Below are 20,804 nucleotides of genomic sequence, written 5' to 3' on the forward strand. Positions count from 1 at the left end.
ATCAGGCGCGTCCTTTTGTGCGGGTGAACACTCGGCGGAATCGTTATGGGCATGCACATGTACCCAACGGAAGATGTGCGGGTGTGGGCATGCTTATCTGCAGGCCAGGTAGGCGTGAGCAAACGCTCACCCGTGGATAAAAACCGGCTATGGGAAGGATGTTTATTTACGGTGCTGGGCTTTGGAAACCCAGTACCGACGGTGTTTTGGAAGTGGGCAAGCGGGCTCTGAGCTGTTGATTCCCAGCGACCGCAGTACCTTAGTAGTGGGAAACTTGGCTACTTTAGCATCTAATGCTACAAAAGATAGTAGTGAAGTGGAAACACCGGCTTCCTTTCGTAAGGGCTCAAAGCTTAGAAGGTCATCACCGAGGGTAACGTTACCCTAGGGATTGGAAATTCGCCGCGGGACTCGGAAAGGAACATGGATAGTCCCTGGATCGGGGAGCGATGTAAAAGGCGAGCGTAGAAGGCAACAAACTGCAACAACGTTTTTTTCACTGGGAGAACGTATAAATGAACTTTGTGAGCTCATCAAGGAGAGGAAGAATATCCACCATAGTATCAGGGCTCTGATACGGGGCAATAAGTTGTCGTATATTAGGGCGGTGGAGGAGAAAAATGCTCAAAAGGCACGTGGTCATGTCACACGAGAAATGCAGGCTTGTGAACCCGAGCAATGGGCAAAGGTAGCAAAAAGCGATAGAAAGAGAAATCGAAGATTGGATTCAAAATAACCATTGTTTTCAAGAAAGGACATATGTCTTACGCCTATATCCTTCGGGAAGTCAAAGTCGATCCGGAATTAATAGACCAGAGCGGCAGTGCGAGCCATATCAGGCGTTTGCAGAAGGGTGATATCAGAACTAACGGATAGTTTTCGTGGCCAGCAAGTGGGAGCAAGTATCTCAAGTGCCAACATAGGGAGCAAGTATCTCTCAAAATATACTTCAGATGCCTCGATTTCAGTGTACCAGTGACGAGTTGCAGGAAGTGTGGAGATGCATGTTATGCAAAGGGGGAGCGGACGATCGGCACGTTGCAGGTGTCCAATATATGGGAAGGAGGTGAATTGTAGATTTAAATGGGGTTGATTCAAATCAACCGCAAGCATTGCGAGACACCTCAAGACTTGCTCTCGTATATCATTCGGGGTCGTATGTGGACGTGGGGGTAATCTGCGAACCTTACGAAATTACAGTAGTGCTATATGGGTGAAAGACTCATCTGGAAACACCGCGATATGGGTATGCGGCAGGCAAGCTATACAAGAAGCAATGTCATTCCCGGGAGGCGACTTTGTTAGGGCAAAATTTCAGGGCGTCCATATCTACAACTGCTACCCTCCTCCAGCATTAGTGCAATATGAGGAGATGCTAGACGGCGTTAGATGCTAGAGAGCACAGTCTTGAACTTGGAAAGTCGAGTGACGAACTGGAGCTGCACATTCTATTAGCCAACGCTAGGTGCGTGCCCACGTTCCGAGGCAGAGGGCTAGGCTCGATCGTTGATCTGAATTACATGAGAACCGCGTTGGCGGGAGAGAGGTCTAGCGAGTGAGTGAACATAACCTCCACAGTGACATTCCGGACAGCTTTAAAAGGAGGTCACACGTTCGGGTTGTGGTTGTGGCACTGGAAATAGCGAGTCGCTTGTGCCTCTACGTTAGCGCGACGGAAGTTTCACCACAGTAGGAAAACAAACTACTGGTGGAACCAGGAAATCTCGCTGTTGATATCATCGTGTCTGTGAGCGAGTAGGCTTTGCCAAAGGACAAGGGGGAAGACAGAATATCGGCAGCCGGAGAAAGAATACCGCTTTCTTCGTAGTAGTCTTAATAAGATCATACAGGAAAGTAAGCGGAATTGATACAAGCAGCTGTGCCTTGAGGCAAATATCAACCCATGAGGTGCTGCTTATAAGGATATAATGAATAAAAGCCGTGGGGTAAATCACCCGAAGTGACTTTCCTGCCACTATTCTTCAGAATCATCGAAATTCTTTTCGCACAACAGGAAAAAAGTGGACCTCAACCATCGAGATGAAAGAGGAGGAACTACAAGAGATTCGTAGACGAATGGGGGATAATAAGGCCCCGTGATTGGGCGGGGCTCCGAACAAGGCCCTGAAGTTAGCTGCTAAATTCAGGTCCGCATGTTTCATAAGCACATTTGTATCGTGCATTCTGGAAGGAGTGTTCCCAGCCCAGTGGAAAAGACGACGTTGGTTCTTCTATCGAAGCATCTAAAACCACCTGCCGTTTAGGTACTATGGGGAATATGTTAGAAAGGTGTGATATACAACAGGGTGCTTCCGTTTGTGGAGCTAGCGGGTGATCTATCGGCATTATTAATTTTGCAGAGTGCGTTCTACGTCCGATGCAATCGCAACGGTTGCTAAACCGGTAAGTGTTGCGTGATGGTGACGCTGGATGCCTGGAATGCCTTTAACTTAGTCAGCTGGGGCTAAATTAAAGGCACACTGGCTAAACTGAATGTGACTCGTTACTTAGCTCGGATAATTGAGATTTATCTTTCAGAGAGACTTCTTTGGTACGAGGTAGAACGGAAGACGGGTAGAAAGAATACCATACGTTGCAGCAGGTATTCCCCAGGGTTCAGTATTGGGGCTCCTACTGTTAATACATAATGTATAGCGGAGTACTTGCCCTACGCGTAATAAAGGAAACAACGTTGATTGGTAGGTAGTAGTTGCGAAGCATTCCGAGGACCTGGAACTGTATGGTGGTGAAACCATTCATGCCGTCAAAGCATGGTTAAAATTATTAATTTTGCAGAGTGCGTTCTACGTCCGATGCAATCGCAACGGTTAAATTGGACCTAGCGAACCAACCGGAAGAAAAACAATACTATCCAAATCCGGGTTGGTAGTTACGAGGACGTTTCTAAATCGATCATTAGATACCTGGGAGTAATGATCAATGCCAAATTGACCACCAATTGCGGGTAAAAAGGTAACAAAAACTAACAGATCTCTAGGAAGGATGAAGTCTGGGGCCAAAATCTCGGCATCGGCTGCTAATCGCATGGGTGGTGATATCCAGCAATTGGACAACATGATGAATCAGAAAGGGGTGAATTTGGTATAACATTCACTCACGTTCATTGGACTATATCCGGTGAGGCAGTTTGTGTCATCGCGCGAATGATTCCCTTGGATCCTCTACCGGATGAATCTCCCGGAGAAGGAGAGCGAATCTGGCCGATGTGACTGCGGACATCCGAAAAGTCACTGGGGAGGGGATGTATTGGAGATGGCAGCAATGGTGGAATAATTCCGAAAAAGACCACTGGAGGGATACACTGATCCCTTGTATTGACGGATGGTTTAATCGAAAATACGGGGAACTGAATTACCCCCTAACACAGTTCCTTAAGGGGCACGGGGTAGATAGACCCGGTATCCCAGCCAACTTGATTAGACTGACTAGGCTGACCTTGACCAATGTACGAGGCCAAATAACAGCAGCAGGATCACTCTGAGACCATTTAACATCAACAACGGTCCAAAACAAGAGCATATCTTATCATGCATCATGGTGAGAATAATCCACCCCGGAAAGTCTATAAGGGCAATATATAATATATGGTAGAAAAAGAAGACGAGGTATACCCTGCTTCAGATGGGGTGATGGCTTAGGTCAGGACGCCAGACAACTTTTAGGTATATCGAATTGGTGAAGCTCGGCGCAAAACGGGGATATCTGGAGTTGCTTGCTGAAGCAGGCCTAGACCGGATACCGGTTGTTGCGCCGTTGATGATGATGAGCTGGAAGTTTTTTTGGCAACACATGGGGGTCCTAATAGGGTTTTGTCTACTTCATCTTTGGTTTTCGAGGGAGTGTTGATTTGTAAATGAGTGCTTATCTACTTTCAGAAATTCAACCTGTCGATTGATTTAGCGATTAGTAATAATAATAATTCTTAGCCTAACAATCTGTGCCTTGAAGCGTGTTGGAGGAAGCAATGTAGTCAGCATTACGCTCGCCCGTGATTAATACCTTGATTCGATACAGATGTTTTCATAGCTAAGGTGATTAGTATCCCGCATCTAAACCCCTTGATGCGCGACACAAATCCCTCCGCCGCCAGTTAGAAAGCTTAGCGTAGCGCAATAACCAGTAAGCACAAACATCGATTGGTCTGGTAGTTTATAGCACAGCCCCGAGGTCCATTAGTTTTGCGATATATAATCTATGTAGTGTCACGCACTAAAACATCCACCAATCAGCGCCAAGGAATCTTTTCTCCATATTGTTGAAAAGTTATCTCCACGACTCACTCCACTCGGTTTGAAGTTACTTGGGTCTTTGCAGTATTGTCCTCGACGATAATGCTTTATGTGGGATCTGATTAGAATTTCAGTGTCGCCATAGAATTCCCCTCCCGGAAGCTTAGTGTCCATGTGATATGGCTCGTACTGTCCCCCTGTCTACCTGCTCAGGATTAACATTCGAATGCTTAAAACATAAAATGTAGCACCCTAGAAATGATGGAACACGCCGATGTTGGAGCTTCAGTCGATATTTTAGCAACCTTCATAGGTATTTTCACTTTCCAATTTTTCAGTCTTCGTATCTGTAAGTCTCTTTTCCAGCGTCTTAATGTAGGGCAATTTATGACTTATGCTTAATGAATGTTTCATCTCTTTCATGCAGCCCCGTGTTTGATCTCCTCCTCCTTCGAGCTTTTCACTGAACGCATAAGCATCAGTTGGGGAACTATACATGTTTCATTGCTGAGCTACGAGTCTTAACTATTCTTTCTCATCAGTTGTAAGAAAGGAACTCCTTTTAAATGGATCTGACGTGGACTTATAGAATTTATGCACTGCTACAACAACTACTGATAAGAAATTAGAATTATCTCAATACCAACTGAAATCATAACGAAAAATGAATAGAATGCTCCGCGGTCGATGACTGCTTGGAATCGAATTTTGCCACAAAACACCGCTCCCAACTGAACCCAAGGGTTTTCGGGCGAGAAAACCGGTGGCGTGGGCAGTCGAACGTAGACGCTGAGTGGCGGATATCAAAACAAGCCTAGCGCTCAAACTACCCCCAGTTGCGTCTATCCCTTGGAGGAAGGGTGCTAGCCTGAAAGGCCGTTTTAGCTTGCCTCCAATGTCCAGTCTGAACGAGTGCTCTCCACGCTCGAAGACCTTATAGGGGTCTTCATATGTTGGTTGCAGTGGCCTCCAGGTGGCATCAGTCACCACCAGTATGTGTGTACAAACTTCGAGATCCCGCGGGTCGCCAATGTTAATGCCCTTCGTCAGCACCTCTCTTCTTTGAGTAACTTCGTCACGATCCAATTAGTCCATGTCAGATACGAGGCACTGGAAGGTACGTTCGATATGTGATATGATGATGTGCTCAGTGGCATTCATATTTCGATTGACATTTTTGATGTCTTCATCCAGGCAAGTTTACATTGGTACGACTCGAATACGGGAAGCAGGACGCCAGCAACGCTGTCCTCATTGTGCAAAGTTCTACTCCTTCGTATCGTGCTGCATTGAATTCCCTAGACGGCTTTGTGCCTTGTTACCATTACTGTAGTAGTTTAGTGACTACTTTACAGAGCAAGGTGCTGAGATCCTAGCAAATATGAGTGTTTTGCCAATAGGGACTTCTTCTATTTTGCCTTGACTGTAGCACCAGTTCTTGTGCTCTGTTCCCAGAATCTTTTAAGCTCTCTATGATTGTTTGCAAGGGTCACACAAAGCAGAGATGCTCTCTTTTGTAAGATATAAATATTCAGTGCTCATGGCAATGTGGGACGATCGGGTTTTACAAAAAGGATTCTGCCTAGCTGCCGTGCTCGATTTTCCAACTCCTAAAATGCTACACTACTCATTGTCAAAATGAACAGCGGTTGTTGTTTCAGCCATAGTGATTGGAAATTCTAAAGATCTAGATAGTCCGGATTGAATACGTTTATCATGCTATTCCAGCAGAACGACAAGATTTCCCAAAAGTATCTTCGATACGATTAAAACCTAATTTTCTTCTTCACCCTGTGGAATATTTCTAGCATTCATAAATATACAGCTGGTATTCGAATAAACCATAAGTGAATATAGGTGTTTGCACACATAGTAGCCGTTCAAGACATGGCACAACCTAAGCCAGTGGATTATACCTTTAACGTCTGTCTTCGCCGAACTGTTATTACACCAGAGCTTTCCCGCAAAGCTGGAGCTCTAACTTCGCCGCTGCTGGTGTTAGCAAGTGTTCGTTCGGCTATCCATAGTTCTGGAAGCAACAAGTAGTCGATCCCGAAGCAAGTCGCTCCACGTAGTTACATATGTATTTGGAGCAGGTATTTAGGCATTTATATGCCTTGCTAAAAAGGCTAACTCCACACACAGATTAAGTTCAACGTGTTTCGTGTTAGGTAAACACTCCAACCCGCTTGTCAATGGAAGCGAACTGTCCGGTGACTTATATGAATATTGATTAGCCGGTCCGGTCTCATGTTTTTCTTATGTGAAGCTTCCATGACTTCTTATGAGAGAGAAAAAATAGCTTAATCTAGCTAGCCAGCTAGCGTTCGAATGTAGAGTGTGCAGAGCTATGTGGATTGGCTTCAAATAATGGAAATCAACAACATTCGCAAAGTACAGTGAAGTGAGAAAACGAACTTCCACATATCCATTATACCGTACCGTGGTTGATGATTTCAGATTTCATGGATATTGCTTTTCTTAGACAGTCAAGGAGAATGCCTATACTGCATTTCAGAATTTTAAACTATAAAAATTAGCAACAGTTTTTCTTTGCGATTGAGGGGCTCCTGGACTTGCATCTATTTAATGTCAGACCGAACTAATTGAGGAGAAATCGTCTCCTTCAACTTTTAGGGTATACGAGTTCTTAAAAACCTTCAGGTGATTTTTCTCAAAGAAATGCATATATAGTATGTCTTTCGCCTATAATAAGGTGAATTTATTCCAAAAATAATGGAGACAGTTTCTCTCAATAAAATAAGTGCAACCAATACCTGTCACTTGCGGCCACATTGGTCCCAGGGCAGAGGTGTGGCAGTGTCTGAAGCGTTACTTTTGGACTGAACGGAATGATTCTAAAAAATTGGCAACTACTTAGTAGGATGTTGTTTGGCCCGAGCGAAATGTTTGTGATGCATTTAACCGATATACGACTTCGAATTTTCCTCGCCCGCGCGAGTTAAATACAATAGGGCCGAGCATACAACTGTTAAAATAAGAAGATGATAAGATGATGATTGCCTTTACCTACCCATATTTGGCAAGAACAGTTGAAAATATTAAAAACCATCCCTTCAGCGGGTATTAAAGTTCTCTATTTTCTCTCATAGTCCTGGGGACTTTATTATTTCAATCACTAAAACGTGGGAAATATCTACAGCCATGGAGCACGCCCACTCTGCTAGTAGAATCCTACTGAACACGTCCTCGTCGAGAAACACAAGTAATACACTTATCCAGCCTAGTTACAACGACGAATGCGAGTTTATTGAATTAGGCCCAACAAACACTCGTAAACGTCAAATGCATATAAAGCCACAAAAGTAGTGTAATTGATGGACTGAACAGCGGCGAAACCGACAACGGAAAACTTTCACTTCTTGAAATCCCTTGCGAGGATGCAGTCCGCACTGCTCTGTATGGTAACCGTATGGATTGGTTTCGTCATACAAGACCCATCCAAGGGCTGCGACAGTCTTGGCTGCAAATGAAGACTTGGTCGTTGTTGGCTGAACCTTATTTGTAGTTATTTGAGCCGTAGAGTGGCGATCGGCAAAAGACCGCTGCCACTTTGGTTTGCCCTTAGCCGCATATGCCACAGATGATCCTTTCCAAATCACGAACAAGTGGCTCAGGCAGTACAGCCCCTTCATCAACGATGTGTGGGAAGGTGCGCAATTGACCCCCAAGGGTATTTTCGTGCTACCATCATTTAAAAAATGTTTTCTTTGGCTTCCTGAAAAGAAGTGTAATGGTGCTGAGGTCCTGATACAACTTGGAGTATAAAATAATCTCAACACATCTACCTGGATGTTATTAGGCAGCAAAGCATTAGAAAGAGTCGATGGGCCGGTAACTTTGCCCACTATCGGTGGTCCTGAACGGAAGAGTCGGGAATAAACAGGCTACCAGTTCTACGATCTCGAGGCCAACAGCCACATACAGCCCTGAACCGGAAGATTAGACTTTGACATGCAAAGTAGTTTCACGGGAACGAGTAAAATTGTTATTTAACTCGCTTTATAGATACAAGTCTTCATGTCCGGATGGCATTACTCCTGTTTTAGTAATAGAGGCAATAGATGCCCTGGGTCTACATATTCGGAATATATACCGTGCTTGCTTAGCATGAAGGTAATATTTATTCACAAACCAGAGAAACCCACCTACACAGAAGCAAAAAGCTTCCGACCATTCAGTCTAACTTCCTTTCTGCTAAAAGGAATGGAAAGACTAATAGATCGGTTCATAAGGGATACATATATCCCTAGATGGCCATTTCACTGTAGGCAACATGCGTATTTAAAAATTGAGAAGGCGATGTCCGATAAAGGATACGCCTTAGGCGCATTCATGGACATCGAAGGCGCCTTCAATTATGCCTCCTTCGCGGCAATTTGTAACGCGGCAAGGCAGCATGGAATCGATCCGCTGTTAATCAGCTGGATCCTTCACATGCTTGAGTGGAGAAAGATCCACATATTGGTCGGACAGACGTCTTTTGAGGCAGGGTGTATTAGGAGTAGCCACAGGGAGGGGTTCTCCCTCCTTTCTTATAGCTCCTAGTTATGAACACCTTGCTATGGCTCCTGGAGGATACAAAGATCTTCGCACAAGCATTTGCGGACGATCTAGGCATAACAATTATCGGTAACTATGCGGGCACAGTATGGAACACTGCATGTAATCCAAAGTTGGTACCTCCATAATGGACTAATGACGAACACTAGGAAGGCTGGATTAGTTATGTTCATTAGAAACGCCAGGTGGGGCAGCTACACGTTATCCACTTTAGCAAGGGGCGGAAATTTAGCTGGTGTTTCAATAACAGTCAAATATTTATTAGTACATCTCGACTCCAAGTTAATGTTGAAGCATCATATCCTCCAGATTGCTCTGGTGCTGTACGTCTGCGATAGGTAAGACCTGAGGATTTTCATCAGAATACATCTACAATAAACATTTTGATGTATGCGTGCATTATATGGTGGCCGAGACTGAGCTTTGCTAAGAGTAGGAAGCTGCCGACGCAGATTCAGAGGCTCGATTGCCTAAGTATTACCGGAGTATTGAATAGTACGCCGACTGCGGCACTCGAAGCTATTCTGAATTTCATCATCATCATCATCAGCAACGGCGGCGGTCTAGGCCTTCCTTAATAAGGAACTCCAGACATCCCGGTTTTGCGCCGAGGTCCACCAATTCGATATCTCTAAAAGCTGTCTGGCGTCCTGACCTACGCCATCGCTCCATCTTAGGCAGGGTCTGCCTCGTCTTCTTTTTCTACCATAGATATTGCCCTTATAGACTTTCCGGGTGGGATCATCCTCATCCATACGGATTAAGTGACCCGTCCACCGTAACCTATTGAGCAGGATTTTATCCACAACCGGACGGTCATGGTATCGCTCATAGATTTCGTTATTGTGCAGGCTACGGAATCGTCCATCCTCATGTAGGGGGCCAAAAATTCTTCGTAGGATTCTTCTCTCGAACGCGGCCAAGAGTTCGCAATTTTTTTTTGCTAAGAACCCAAGTCTCCGAGGAATACATGAGGACTGACAAGATCATAGTCTTGTATAGTAAGAGCTTTGACCCTATGGTGAGACGTTTCGAGCGGAACAGTCTTTGTAAGCTGAAATAGGCTCTGTTGGCTGACAACAACCGTGCGCGGATTCTGAATTCTGAATTTACTTCCAATTAATTGAGAGGTGAAAAGGAAAGCAGCTAATGACGCGTATAGTCTAGATACTATTGACGTATCTCGTATCTCGTCTCTGTTCTCAGGAAATTCCATTATGGAACTGGCTCGACCTCTTGGAAAAATAACGACCATATTCCAGGCGGATATATATGCTATTTTATTGGCAGCAGAAGAATGTTTGCGGCAAAAATGGAGAGGTTGCACCATTCGAATCTGTTCCAACAGCCGGGCAGCATTATCAGCACTAAACAGCAAGAGCATGTTAATGTGGAGTTGTCATCAGGTGCTGCTGAAACTTGGCCGACTGAACAAAACATTCTTGGTGTGGGTGCCAGGGCACTTATACATCGCTGGCAATGAGTAGGCTGACAGACGGGCTCGCCAAGGTGCTGGATCTACAATGGTGGGCCTATTGGCATCCGGCTATCTACTGTCAAGTCTACTCTGAAGAGGCAAATTGCAAGGATTCATGCAGCCCAATGGAATAATTTGAACTTCTGCCGGCAGGCGAAAATTTTTAAGAAGGAACTCGGAGCGGCTAGAGCGACATTTTTGTTATCCCTTAAGAAGTGGGAAATGAAAGTCCTAGTAGGGCTTTTAACGGAACACCGCTTCTTAAACTACCATATGGGAAAAATCGGAGTGGTCTCGGTCATATGTAGCCAATGTGAGGAGGAAAAGGAGACACCTTGCACTTCGCATGCAGCTGCGTGAAAGCCTGTGAGCGCCCTAGGCCACAGCCCGATGAATAGGCGATCTGCAGGGACAATACAGTACTCCCAAGAAAAGCGAGAGACGTGTTGCTGAATTACGGATTGGAATATGCATCTTCAAAGAAGTTAAATTATTTTTCTATTTGGGTCAAAAGTCATAGATAATAACAACATGAACGGAGAGACTTGCGCACGGCTGGTGGTGGCCGACTGAGTCTACTTTATTTTTTGGGTAAAAAATACCCGTCGATAAGGCTAAAATTCCTACTTTACAAGACCCTGATCTTGCCACTCTACCTATCGTCTTTGGAAGCTTGTGTGATAATTAGAGCCGCAAGTTCTTCACTGTATTCTAGAGGAAGGAACTTCGGAGAATCTTTGACTCTCTACAAAAAGATAGGTGAGTCCGATGTTTGTAAAACGACGAAATCTTTCAGCAATTTCGTGACTGTACAGTTGTAGATAAAATCAAATTTAGCAGGCTTCGATAAGGGAGTTACTCGATTCAAATCAACCAGCAAAATCCTTCCCGGAAAGTGTATTGTAAGAAACAACAAGGAAGTCTAGGTGGGAGCGAGAAACCAAGCCATGGATGGTGATTATGATCACATTGGTACCTTCATCATCAACGGTGAATCTACTGGTGCGGGGATTAAACCTGCTTCAGTAAGAAAAAAAAAAGAAAGGAGAGGAGTAGAATTTGGGTCATTTCCTCTTGAACCACATTTCACTATTCATAGAAAAGTCTTATCCTTTACATTGGATATTTCCTATTAGCCTCGTTTTACACATATACGGTTCCATTCGGTTCGATTGTATTTGGTTTAGTTTCGGTCATGGCGGATAAGTGTGAAACTTGCCTGCATCCGAGGTAGTAGCCTCGTGAAAGTTTCTTCGTAAAGAGTGAACTGCTTGTGATCGATACCCGCCGGGACACACTGGAAGTCCCCTGAGCCATCGACAACTCTCTGTTGATGTCGATGGGGTGATTTGAGTCAAATTCTGCCAAGGTGGTAATTGTGCCGTGTATCAGGAGCCAGCCCCTTCGGGACCCTAGTCGGGTAATGTGCATTGAACCAGTATCAGTAGACCGCTTTGCCCGTGCGAGCGCTGATTCGTCCGTGAGTTCCGAGATCAGCTAATCGTAGGTCAGGCTTCAGGGGACTGGGGTAGAGTAGGATGTAACCGAAGAGGTATCCGTTCCTGACGATGTGCTGGTAAAAACTTACATGGCGAATACAAACAATACGAACGAGGAGACAGTGGGAATGGAGAATGAGTTGGCTGCTTCCAGAAAAATGGTAGCAAAGAGGTGAAAAACGGACTGATGGAGCTGGAGGAGTTCCTGGACAGAATTTCGTACGACAGGCAGGTATGGAGAGTAAGAGAAAATTCGGAGGAAGCAGAAGCCTTCCGATGAGAATACCGCGAGTGCTAAACGGATCGCAGACAGCACGTTGCTGAGCGAACTGGGGTAAAAACGAAAGGAGGAAGGGGCATCTGAAGGAGACTTCATTCAGGTACTCTCCAGGGCTCAAAAGAAAAAAGCAAAGAAGGTGAAGAGACAACAACACGCCGCGGCATCAGAAAAACCTCTACTTCAAACTAAGGCAGGCACGAAGGATGGAGTACAAAAAGAAAAATTGAGGAGACGAAGGAGGACTATACCTCCAGCTCCGCTTATTAAGACGACGGAAGGCAAAACTTTTGCCGAAGTTCTCAGTGAAATTCGCTACAAAATCAAGCCCGAAGATAGTGAAATAGAAGTGTTTGCCATTTGAAAAACGAAGGGTGGTGGAGTCCTAGTCGAATTAAGTCCGAGGACAACAAATAAAATTACGTTCTGTGAAGCAGTCAAGGAACTTCAGGGAGAGAAAGCTTTGGTTTCCAGCCTGAAACCCACGTACTCTCTAGAAATCCCGAGACCTTGACTACCTCAGAAGAAAGAAGGAGGTAGAAGAGGTCATCAAACGCGAATGTCCATATTGGTATCACCTCTGTGAATTCCCGAGGCGAAAAACTCACTGTGGTGGAAGTTGCGAAGCAATACGTGCGGAAAATCAGAATTGGTTGGGTAGTGTTTAAGACACGAAATGTTGCAGATGTTTGGATTATGGGTACAGATCTGCAACCTGCACACTCGGGGTGGTGTCCAGTATTTAGAGTAGAACTGGAAAGAGTTGACGCGGTCAACATTATTCGCATCCTAAAAACGGAGTACAACCGCTCACGAGTTGGTAGCGCAATTCGCTGCGGAGAGCAAAGCTAATTTAGTACTCATCAGTGAGCAGTACCGAAACAAGGACCCAGCTTCATGGCACCCTGATATATCAGGAATCGCTGCCATCTGAGTTCGGGACGGTACCCTCCTTAGGGTTCTTGCGGATTCGGTGTTTAGAAATAACGCTTTTCAGTATCTAACACTGAATGAAACGATGCCGGAGCAAACTTGATGCTCTGGAGGACGCTATCTTGGGCACTGAGGATCGGATCCTGGTCGGGGTGACTTCAATGCCAGGGCACTTGAATGGGACATGCCTCACCCAGACTCCAGAGGAAAACGTATTCTCAAAATTATCGAAACACCGGTTCCACTCCAACGATCCGGCGCCCAGGCTGCGAGGGAAGCATTCCAGACGTAACCATCGCGTCGGAGTCGCAGCGAGTGGCCAGCACATTGGCTTCGAGGTGGTTGACACAAACTCTGGGTGGTTGACACAAACCCTTTGTGTGCATGGAACGTCGCAAAGGTGAACACCGGGAGGTTTGTCTTGGAACAGGTGTGGCCGCGTTGGTGGTACTCCTGGGGATATTGGCGCTGCAGCTGACAGTGTCGTAAATTCAGTTATGAGCCTGATAACGACGGCCTGCGGAGCTTCCATGCGCGGAGCTTCCATGCGCAGGAAGGCATTGAGATGCGCAAATCTTCTATGTATTGGGGATGGCGAATCCTTGTTGCTGTTCTTGGAAGAGAAGAGCGAAGGGCGGTGGTTGCTCGTGGAAAACGGCAACGCATTCTAGATGAGTGGCATTTTTCTTGTCAAAATGAAACTAGAGGCAGGCGGCTCATTGGCAACTTAAGTGCGGGGCTAACTCGGAAGCATGGTGAAACTGACTCTTTCCTTACCCAGTTCTTAAGTGGGCACGGAGGTTTTCAGTCTTACCTGCACAAGATAGAAAAGGCACGATATCCGGATTGTGTGTTTTGCCATGGAGTTGCGGACGACGTCCATCACACCTTTTTTCTTGTGGAAGGTGGGATGGGATTCGTCAGCAGCTCTATTTAAACACAGAGGATCTCTCTCCAGACAAAATTGTGGAGGATATGCTGTGGAGCGCTGACAGGTGGAGCCGGGTTTAGTTGGTAGTCCGACGATGTACCATTGCGCGAGTCCAACACTCTGCCCGTAAATGCATTTACCTACCCTCTGATCTATGATTGGATCCAGTTTTCCTATCTGGAAGTCACATTGTCAGTAAATAGAGTGACCCCTCCCATTTTAAAGGAGGCGTCCATGCGGATACACCGATCTCCATCCCCTCCAACATCTTGTTAGTGGTATCGCCTGGATCTAGGTTATTCATAAGTTTCGAGAATCGGAGCACTTTGACTTTGGCATTCCTAATTAAAAATTGCAGTTTGTCGTCCCCCTTTTAGTGTCTATATGTTTTCTCTATTGGTGAGAAAGAGGGTAGACAGAGAAATCGTCCACCAGATAAACCGAGCAACAGGTCGTCATATGGGATTAGGTTGAGTTTTACGCTATTCCAGGAGATACTTATCTTATCGATGCATCGGTGGTCCTCACAACCACTGGACTACTAGTTGGTACCCGCTATGCTGTGGTCGACTGTCGCCGTTTCCTTACTGAGGGCAGGCAGCTTGAATGATACGCATGGCGTAATTAATTGTTCATTTACGCCTTTCTTTTTTCTTTTCAAATAAAGTCCAAGCCTAGTCCCACAAATATTCCACAGAATAATTCCCCTCGAACACTCTAGATAAAGCTCTCCCTTGGTCACGCCGCCTATGCGGTGTAGGGCCCCACTTTGGCTTTGAGTTCTTTCAGCTACTTTCACAGTTCAAGGAAGACTGTCTTCGACCAGTTGCTTCTGCTCATCTGTTCACCAGTTTCACCTGCCCTGTTAGGTGAATCTACTCATAATCCGGTGTCTGGTTTTTGAACCCACGTTGGGCGCCATTTGTTATAAACTTGATTCCATCGTCTTTTGTCTAATCCTATCCACATCAGACCGTTCTCTAAATCTACTGCTTAGCTAGATGATGCTCTTAGTTGAGATTTCCACACCCCTAAATTTATGTATTCCAAGTTCCGCAAACTTTTGGCACGGGGCGCTTAGGTTAATTTGCATGAAGCCTGGTGTTGTGTTTTTCTATTATTTATTGATCGGGTGCTGAGGGCTCCAACATTGAAGGATGCGTTCAGCTAATATGTTTTTATTGATACTTGTTAGAAAAGGGTCATGAGAATTACATGGGCTCATGAGACAGTAGTAAGACTTTATAAGATGATACCACACTGACCGAACCGATTACTTTCCCATACTAAGAAGATTTTTGAACGCATTCTTGACAACCTTATTCGCGAAATCGTTGAAATAACTGTGAATCAAGCCGGATTTGTCAAAAACTGCGGAATTACTGACGCAATACACGCTGCGCGGTTACCCATAGAAAAACACCTAGAGAAGCATCGTCCTCTTTACATTGCATTTCTGGATCTAGAGGAAGCGTTTTACCGTGTGCCAGACGAACTCATCTGGTATACTTTACGACAATACTTAGCGCCAGAAGAACTCGTGCGCTGGGTTCAATTGAGCAATTGACGATCCGAAAAGTAAAGTTCGAAGTATATTGAGTGTATCAAAACCGCTTTGTGTCTCTGTTGTTGTTCATCAAGGAAGCGCCCTCTCGCCACTCCTCTTTGTTCTCGTTATGGTCCCGTCACACGGGACATCCAACGTCCAGCGCCCTATACACCGCTTTATGCAGATGATGTTTTCCTAGCATCTAATAGGAAAAATGATCTAGAGAAACTTGTCAAAAAAATGGAATGATCGCCTCACGCAACGCGGTCTCAGATTGAATCTAAATAAAACAATTTTTAACGACCGATCCCCATGAAACAGGCACAATCACTGTCAGCGGCAATGATCTGCCCACAACTGAGCTAGCTAAATACCTCGGGTCAATGCTATCAACCAAGGGAGAACTGCGTTATGAAATTGCTTCACGCATTTACACAACTTGGATGAAGTGGCGTTCCACAACTGGTATTCTTTGTGATCGGCGTATCAACGAACGTCTCAAATCTAAAATTTACCGCAATGGCGTCCGTCCTGTCGCTCTCTAGGGTTCTGAGTGTTGACCGACTAGAAAAGACAATGAACGACGTCTTCCAGTAATGGAGACGAAGATGTTGCGTTGGACTTGTGGCGTGACATGTTTTGATCACATCCGAAATGAGGATATCCGCGATCGAGAGAGGCGTCTTCGATGGTATGGTTACGCAATTCGTGTTAACGAGAATTCACTTGCCAAGATTGGTCTGAACATCGAAGTCGATGATAAACGACCAAAAGGCAGACCCAAACAACGGTGGCTTGATACGCTGGATGGGGATTTAAAAGCCTCGAGATTGCACCCAGATCAAGCACTCGATAGAGCCAAATGGCGAAACCGATCACGACGAGCCGACCCCGATTGTGAACGGGACAAAGGCTGAAGAAAAAGAAGAAAGACCACACCATAACATATATTTGCTTTAGGGTTGACCTTAACATAACAAAGGAGGCTCACAATATAATACACAATCAACTGCCCAAAACCCAATATTTATTTGGCATGAGATATGTTCGATCATTCTCTTTCTCTCTTGACCAGCGCAAATAATCCAAATTTGCAAACTTTCGTAATCGCAAATTTCATGCCACAAAATTCACAAGAGCGGTGTAAAGCCACTTTCTACCAGCAATGGTCACAAACCGCCTCCCTCAGGCAGTGCGTCTGTCTTTGGAGTGAACACGCCAACTTGGAGAGGTTTGAACGCAGCATTCTCAAGAAACGAGCCAAGTATCAATCTTTATAAATTGAGGTGACATCATCTTCTGTGGTATTGAGATTGCAACTTTTTTATCATTTTTGCTTCTCGGTAGTTTCTTATGTGTGCGCTGTGCGCCACGAAACCCCGAGAGACAGGCATTCCGCAATTTTTAATGAATATAACATTCATAAGGTTGCTTTGTATTATTTACCATCTTTTTTGCGACCAGCGACTTAGCTTGTCTGTAAGAAAAGATTTTCGTCGCAAGCACCGTACCGAAAGCTTGCGTCCACATCAATTTATAAATTAATGAAGAAAATAAAATCAAATTTGACCTCGTTAGGCGTAAAAAACATCCAGAATTGTATGGAGATAAAGATGTGGATTGAAAAACAAGTGGGAGCGAAATCAACACAAATGAAATGAATAAATAACCGCAGACGAGTGATAGATACAGATGGATAGATACAAGTGCTTGGTCGAAGTTGGCGATGCTTGAAGGGCATTGCAATTAATTGCGCTTATGAATTACAATTTCCGAAGGAAATATTTTATTTCTTGCCTCATTGTTTCACTTCCGCGTATTAGCAGTTGCGACTACTAACCCCTACTAAAGAATGATATTTGGTTTGCCCACCTGCATAGCTCCATTGTAAATAGATGCACCTTTAGTATTCATGCTCGTACGCGGGGACTCGTCAAAATTGCCAAACAACAATTAAGAAAGTTCTGAATTAACAGGTGTGCCTTACATGTCAGCTTTCTCCCGCCTGCACACATTTTCCTAAAACTTGTTTGTCGGGGGTAGAGGAATCCTTGTCCTTGAACGCAGAGCTGACTTCATTCAGTAAGTCAGTCGCACGGAAAATAAATTTATCTGGAACAGTTTGGCTGTCGATTCATCATAATGTACGAGTGGTACAGATTGGAATACAGAATGCACCTTTAGCAGTTCGTGGGAGTTGACCCCGGCTTCTTGCCATACGTGGAAATGCAGAGGACGCGAGAACCATGTCTGTGAAAAATTCACAAAGATTTATAATGAAAATTTTGCTTTTTGCTTCTTGAACGCATTGATTACTGGGGCTTGGGTGGAGAAAGGAACGTTGATTTCCTGATCTGATGACTCAGAATAAAGCGATATAGCGATTGGGTGACATTGATGGAAACGTTTTTTACCTGATACTTTCGCGCTGCACGGTGCGATTTGATAACTCTATGTGCATATATACTTACCTTATATTGCCCGTTTCAGCGGAAAAATCTCGGCTCGTTATTTATGGAAAAAATATTGTTTGCTAGATTTTCGGTGCACTTTTGGGCCACCACTACTTGTATTTTTAAGAAGGTGATTGTAGATTGTTGGAAAACGATGGCCATAGAAGGTTTCGAAATATTGAAACTATTAAGATAATGATAAGTCCCGTGCTTTTTGTAAAAGCTGAAACACAGTCTGAGTCTACATTCAACAGAGTTTGCTAAAGGTTTTTCAAGCAATGAAAAATCTTGGCGGTCACCCCCTTAAAAAGTTTTGAACATTGAAAGTGTTGTTTTTAAGGATTTGAACATTTGAACATAAAACCTTATTAAAATCTGTTTACTGTCTGTCTGTCTGTCTTTTTTTTAGGGGGTGGAAATCTTTAAAAGACTCTGGCCTGGGCACGCCAGAGTGTGGGATTTTTACCCACTAAAACCAACCCCGACTCCCTCCCCCCCTACCCCGTGGAACCACCTTTAGGTATTACATCACGGGGCGGAGTTAGCTTACTTTAACTAGGTATCCTCCATGGCCGGTGAGAAACTGAGTGAGATTATAATTGATCTCCCCATGCTTTCTCTCCAGCCACTCCCTGATGGAAGGGATCAACCTGTAAGTCCAACGACCCTTTTCTGACTGGCCCCATCGCTGTTGCCATCTGCTTATGGATCTCTCTCTTTCGGCTTTTTCACCTGCGATAAGGGAGAGATGGACCTGGTGTTGTAAATGTTCATCATTTCGGTTGCCAGGATGTCAATTGGCATCATTCCCGAAATGACGAACGCTGCATCATCTGAGACGGTCCTGAAAGCAGAGCACACCCTTAAGGCTGTTCTTCTACTCAGTTTATACGCATTGCCTAAAACCTGCAGCGCGTTTCCCCAAACTGGGACTGCATACAGCATGATAGAACTCACCACGGTGGCTATGAGCAGCCTGAAAGTATGCCGCGGTCCTCCTACGTTCGGCATCATCCTTGCGAAAGCCATACTCGTGTTAGATGCTTTTTTTACAAGTATGCTCTATGTGCTGCTTAAAATTGAGTTTTCCGTCTATCATCACACCCAAGTATTTGATGGCCGGGTTGGAAGTGATGATGCGATTCCCGATTCTAATGCAGGCGTAATTTGCTTAGTGATGAGGACCGCTTCCGTCTTTTTCTCAGCTAGTGCCAGTCCAGCACTCTCTAACCAAGCTTTAACAACACTGATTGCTTCGCTTGAGTACAACTCAGCATCCTCGAGATGCTTAGCGACCGCAACCAGTGTTATATCATCGGCGTAACCCACCACCGTGGCCTTCTCCGGAACCGGAAGGTTAAGCACATCATTATACATTATATTCCACAGTAGTGGGCCCAGTATAGAGCCCTGATACCCGCGGAGACAATGTACCCCTTAGGTCCATCATCGGTATTATACCAGAGTGTTCGCTCACGCAAATAGCCTTAGGCGGCAGCACCAGCTTCTGCCGCTTCCACGGTGCTGGAAAGATACCCTCGGACATGTACGTTTCGAACAGCTCCGCGAGCATATCCGGCCTACATTTGACGGCAAGTTTGAGGGCCTTATTCGGTATACGGTCAAGACCCGGGGCTTTACTGTCGCCTATTCGACTGCAGATCTCCAGCAGCTCATCCCTAGTGACTGGTGGAATCGGTGTCACATTCAGGGCACGCTGGAAAGTGTCAGTACTCCCCTCTTGTTGGGGAAATAACCCCTGGATTATTTTCAACAAGAGTGTAGGGCACGTGATCTGCGGAGATGATCGGCCTCTGAATCGTCCTGTCACGATTTTATAGGCGCTACCCCACGGATTTATGTCCGCTTCCAAACAGAGCTTTTTAAAACATTCCTTCTTACTCCGCTGGATGGAGCTCGCAAGAATCTTAAGAGCTTCCCTATAGGCATGCTCCTTTTGCCCTTGATCGATCCTACCTATTGCCCTCTGATCCATTCGTCTGCTCTGTGGCAAATCGATCGAAGGCTGGCAAGTTCACTATTCCACCAATAATTGGGTCTTCTAGTGGAGAATGAGCATCTCCTAGGCATTGACGCGTCACATGCCTTAGAGATGCTTTGTGTAAGATGAAGAACTCTATCCGTGGAGGTGCCTGCTTTGTTAGGCAGGTCTAGCCACACCTCCATGAATGTTTCATCAAATATAGTTATGTGGGGTATCAAATTAAAGGTCTCGATTAGTACTTTTCAAAACCGCTGGAAAAGTGGGGAGTGCGGGGGGTTGAAAGTGATCATTTCTTTAAGGGGACCATGAAATTTTGCAGTGATGTAGGCTATAATGTAGAGCACGATCGTACCAAGTTTGGTAGAAATCACACTATTAATAACAAAGTTGTTGCTTCTTTGAAAATTGAAGACTATGAATGTCAATATCACCCGAAATTCGATACTCTCACATAATATATGGATAAATTACGTGCTACGCACTAAGAAATACACAAAACCTTTCGTACCTGAAGCGTCCAGCTTCCGGTTTCCCGATTTGTTTTATATCATTATGGTAAAGTTGGAACATTCCACCCTATCCCGTTAAGGAGAGAGGATGAAGAGGGTATGCAAGTGGAAGAGAAAGTCCCCCGTCTCTAATTCCGGCCATCCTCTTAAAAAGGTTTGGCATTCGAAAGTGAGGCTGTCCTAATGTCAAAACTAGAGGATTTGACTTCGAATCCCATACCGTAAGCAGAAAGGAGGGTATGAAGCAAGAAGGGAAGATCTTTCCCCTCAAACCCCGTTAGAAAATCGGACATTCGGGGGGGGGGCAGTTGGGTATCATCAGTTTGGTTTGTCAGTA

Source organism: Hermetia illucens, chromosome 1 (genome assembly GCF_905115235.1).
Source record: "Hermetia illucens chromosome 1, iHerIll2.2.curated.20191125, whole genome shotgun sequence".
In the NCBI taxonomy this organism is placed as follows: Eukaryota; Metazoa; Arthropoda; class Insecta; order Diptera; family Stratiomyidae; genus Hermetia; species Hermetia illucens.